We start from the raw sequence: 5,000 nt of genomic DNA, 5'->3' as shown, positions 1-5,000 counted from the left end.
AGCTTTGCAACCATACTTCCCCCGGAACCCAAAAGCTTTGGTTTCCCGGAGGCTGCCCGCCGAGTCATCGGAGGAACTGCGGCGGATCGCTGGCTGGCATCGTTTATGGTTAGAACTAGGGCGGTATCTGATCGCCTTCGAACCTCTAACTTTCGTTCTTGATTAATGAAAACATACTTGGCAAATGCTTTCGCTTCTGTTCGTCTTGCGACGATCCAAGAATTTCACCTCTAACGTCGCAATACGAATGCCCCCGCCTGTCCCTATTAATCATTACCTCGGGTTCCGAAAACCAACAAAATAGAACCGAGGTCCTATTCCATTATTCCATGCACACAGTATTCAGGCGGGCTTGCCTGCTTTAAGCACTCTAATTTGTTCAAAGTAAACGTGCCGGCCCACCGAGACACTCAATAAAGAGCACCCTGGTAGGATTTCAACGGGGTCCGCCTCGGGACGCACGAGCACGCACGAGGCGGTCGCACGCCTTCGGCTCGCCCCACCGGCAGGACGTCCCACGATACATGCCAGTTAAACACCGACGGGCGGTGAACCAACAGCGTGGGACACAAATCCAACTACGAGCTTTTTAACCGCAACAACTTTAATATACGCTATTGGAGCTGGAATTACCGCGGCTGCTGGCACCAGACTTGCCCTCCAATAGATACTCGTTAAAGGATTTAAAGTGTACTCATTCCGATTACGGGGCCTCGGATGAGTCCCGTATCGTTATTTTTCGTCACTACCTCCCCGTGCCGGGAGTGGGTAATTTGCGCGCCTGCTGCCTTCCTTGGATGTGGTAGCCGTTTCTCAGGCTCCCTCTCCGGAATCGAACCCTGATTCCCCGTTACCCGTTACAACCATGGTAGGCGCAGAACCTACCATCGACAGTTGATAAGGCAGACATTTGAAAGATGCGTCGCCGGTACGAGGACCGTGCGATCAGCCCAAAGTTATTCAGAGTCACCAAGGCAAACGGACCGGACGAGCCGACCGATTGGTTTTGATCTAATAAAAGCGTCCCTTCCATCTCTGGTCGGGACTCTGTTTGCATGTATTAGCTCTAGAATTACCACAGTTATCCAAGTAACGTGGGTACGATCTAAGGAACCATAACTGATTTAATGAGCCATTCGCGGTTTCACCTTAATGCGGCTTGTACTGAGACATGCATGGCTTAATCTTTGAGACAAGCATATGACTACTGGCAGGATCAACCAGGGAGCTGCGCCAACTAGAGCTGAGCAGCCGGCCGCCCGGGAGTGTGTCCCGGGGGCCCGCGCGAACACGCAAGCGTCCGCTCAATCATTCTGCAAACAGGAGGAGGCTGAGCTCCCCTGCACAATACACCTCGAAACCCTCTCAGGTCCCGGCGGCGCGCAGCGCCGTCCCAAGTACTTGGTCGGGTTCGAGAGAGGCGCAATCGCCCGGAGTTAGGCGAGTAGACGCTTTCGGTGCGACCACCCGTGCTCCCAACTGAGCTTGCCGCTGCCGACAGAGGCCCGGGAGCGTGCTGTCGTGGCATTGCCGGCGGGAGACAACACGCGCCACCTACGGTGACCGGCAGCTCCAACGCCAGCGCCACAGAAGGACAAAAGCCCCACTTGGGTGCCGAAGCGAACTCTCCCAGCACAGCGCACGCGCCAACACATCCGCACAGCTGCGATACAAACCACCAGCGAGAACCGCTGGGGCGACCGAGCAGCAGACGGCGTCGCGGCGCCGAGCGCCGGGCGGCGGCGCATCCTCAACGCACACAGTCCTCAATCGGACCAGCACACTGAAGATGTCCACCGCGCTTCGCACCGGGCCCGCGAGGACCTACTTTGGCCGCACGGCGCCGCGCGCAGGGTGCGCCGGCGCGCAGCTGCGACGCCTGCCGCGTCCGTCGGCCGGCGCGCCTGCCACTGGCCGCCCCCACCAGCCGGCTGTAGCGCGTGCGCCCACGCACCGCGCGGCCAGCACGCCGGGAGGCGCCCCCTCACCGGCCGGGGACGGTCCCACCCAGCCACCACCGCGTATCGCTTCACACCCAGATGCCGTTCAGTTTCATCGGCATGGTGGGTATCGCTGGAACAACCGGTTAGTACCTCAACCTATCGTCGCCATCACCGATTCACCCCTAGCGAGAACAACCGCACCACAACGGGTTACCATTTCTTCATTTGCGTAACTTCACCAGAAAACGTAGGCGTCCATCGCCATTAGCAACTTCAACGATTATTGCATGCCTGTGTCAGGTGTCACGCCACACTACGTCTGCCCACATACACGCAACAAAATGTGCACGCCTAGACAATACGTGGAAGGTGGCCCCCGTACGTATGCGATGTCCATTGCTCGAACGACTGTCAACCGGCCTCTGTAGCATGTCGCAGATATGGAACGCGGTGCACCATGCTATCACGGTGTTTGAGGAGAGACGACTAGGTCCGAATACATCAACACACAGCTCATGCTGATCGCCATCCACGGCGTCCGTTCCTCCCACACGTCTCTATGGCGTACCACACTGCAATCCAGCTCTCATAGGGAGACGACACGTAGCTGCGTGCACAATATTTGCACTGTATGGTCCGCCGTTTTTGGGCGCAGTCGTTGTACGGTCACACATGTGCCACGATGTATCATTCAGTACATAAGGACGAATGTGCAGTACAGATTGTGGTTCACGCGTACGACATCAGCGGACAGTTGACACAGGCCGCACCACAACGTAGCCTGCGTACGTCGCATGCGAAGGGCATTGAACATGCAAACTTGTCACCAACCAGCTTGCGAAGGCAGGGGGCAAGGTGGGGACGTGGGGACGTGGGGAGGGGTGGGGGGGGGGGGGGCGGCATGTACGTCCTGCTGCCATCCACATTACAGTGTACAGCAGGAGCATGTGGAAAGTCAGCAAGACTTGCAAGGTGTTTAACATGAAGCGATACACAGGGGAGCGGGCAGTGCGAGTAGCGAACTATATTGCGAGGGTTGCGGGTGGGCAACACTACACTAATTGAACGAGTCGTATAACAATTACAGAGCAGGTTTAGGCGACAACGTGGGTTACGTTAGCGGACAACGTGGGTTACGTTAGCGGACAACGTGGGTTACGTTAAGGCACAACATGGGTTACGTTAAGGCACAACATGGGTTACGTTAAGGCACAACATGGGTTACGTTAGGGCACAACATGGGTTAGGTTAGGGGACAACATGGGTTAGGTTAGGGGACAACATGGGTTAGGTTAGGGGACAACATGGGTTAGGTTAGGGCACAACATGGGTTAGGTTAGGGCACAACATGGGTTAGGTTAGGGCACAACATGGGTTAGGTTAGGGCACAACATGGGTTAGGTTAAGGCACAACATGGGTTAGGTTAAGGCACAACATGGGTTAGGTTAAGGCACAACATGGGTTAGGTTAAGGCACAACATGGGTTAGGTTAAGGTACAACATGGGTTAGGTTAAGGTACAACATGGGTTAGGTTAAGGTACAACATGGGTTAGGTTAAGGTACAACATGGGTTAGGTTAAGGTACAACATGGGTTAGGTTAAGGTACAACATGGGTTAGGTTAAGGTACAACATGGGTTAGGTTAAGGTACAACATGGGTTAGGTTAAGGTACAACATGGGTTAGGTTAAGGTACAACATAGGTTAGGTTAAGGTACAACATAGGTTAGGTTAAGGTACAACATAGGTTAGGTTAAGGTACAACATAGGTTAGGTTAAGGTACAACATAGGTTAGGTTAAGGTACAACATAGGTTAGGTTAAGGTACAACATAGGTTAGGTTAAGGTACAACATAGGTTAGGTTAAGGTACAACATAGGTTAGGTTAAGGTACAACATAGGTTAGGTTAAGGTACAACATAGGTTAGGTTAGGTTAGGTTACACGTTGTTGTAAGGAAAGGTGTAGGGGGGGGGGGGCGGGGGCGGCAGGTTCCTTGATAGTGATTATAGTAAGTGAATGCTTGTGACATGATCAGATTTGTCACGTCAGGATGCACCTTTGGCTTATTAGAGGCGGCGCTCCAATTCTATGCTTGTGTGAGACCTGTGTCTTTGACTCATGTCATTGTTTGTGCGCTGTGACAGGAGGTACTATTGTGATGTTGGGTGCACCGTTGTATAGGACATGTGTGGGTGTTGGTGCCTGGTCTGCGCAATGGTGGATGTCGAAAGGCTGGGATATTGTATTTTCCGCATGGACCTCCTGGTCTGGTTGTGATAGTGTGGATTGTGTAATGTGGCGGAGAAGATGCACTGGATGTTGTTCCATGCTGGTGCTTACATATTGTATGTGCGCCCGTTAGAAGCAGAGAGTGGTGCGTGATCAGAGTGTCTGGCTGACGTGTGGTTCCCATTGTGGGCAGACTCTTTCAGCATGTATACGGACAGTTGTGTATATTTGCTGTAGTTTGATGGCTCTGCATTGATTACTAATCAGCGCCGTGTGTACGGGTAATCTGGTTCCAGTCCAAAATGTTCCATCTGTGTACATTAGTGACAAAGACTCTCCCCATGCAGTGGGGCTCGGTCTGTTATAGCTCTTCCGCGTAATATATTTGCCCCACGTTTTTGCGACTGCGAGTGCGAGTGCAACGCGCATGGGGACCGACATGCTGATGGCTCGGTATCGGACGCCGTACAGTGAGCAACGCGATCGCGTCTCTCGCTCGTAAGTGGTACAGGTCGCGGCTCATGTATAGGGACAGCGGGAATGTCGCATATTGGAAATAACTCTTCATGAAACGCAAGTTATAGGGGTGGATTGCACTTTACGAGTGCGGGAAACTTCCGCCGTTCATCCGCTGGAGGTGCGAGTTTGGCGGTTGGGGTGGTGCACGAACGGGTGCGGGTGGAGTCATTGCCGGTCCACGGCTTCGTGCGGCAGAGCCACTGGAGATTGGGTGCTATGGTCGACAGAGGCTGCAGGCTTTGTGGGTGGCGTCGAAAGGCGGGCACTGTGGCGCCATCGCTGTCTTAATCGGCTTGGCGTCGCATA

General features: G+C 53.8%; 1 non-coding gene across 1 annotated transcript in view; it reads right to left on the bottom strand.

The window, feature by feature from the left end:
• Nucleotides 1–1,227, bottom strand: part of LOC124741743 — a 1,909-nt gene extending 682 nt beyond the window's left edge. The window contains exon 1 of the ribosomal RNA XR_007010056.1: nucleotides 1–1,227. This exon is cut by the window's left edge and continues 682 nt beyond it. This is a non-coding gene — a ribosomal RNA (small subunit ribosomal RNA).
• Between the last annotated feature and the right edge of the window lie 3,773 nt (nucleotides 1,228–5,000).

This window comes from Schistocerca piceifrons, unplaced genomic scaffold (genome assembly GCF_021461385.2).
Source record: "Schistocerca piceifrons isolate TAMUIC-IGC-003096 unplaced genomic scaffold, iqSchPice1.1 HiC_scaffold_198, whole genome shotgun sequence".
Lineage (NCBI taxonomy): Eukaryota > Metazoa > Arthropoda > Insecta > Orthoptera > Acrididae > Schistocerca > Schistocerca piceifrons.
The sequence above is the reverse complement of the archived record's forward strand: the minus strand, read 5'-3'. Positions and strand labels throughout refer to the sequence as shown.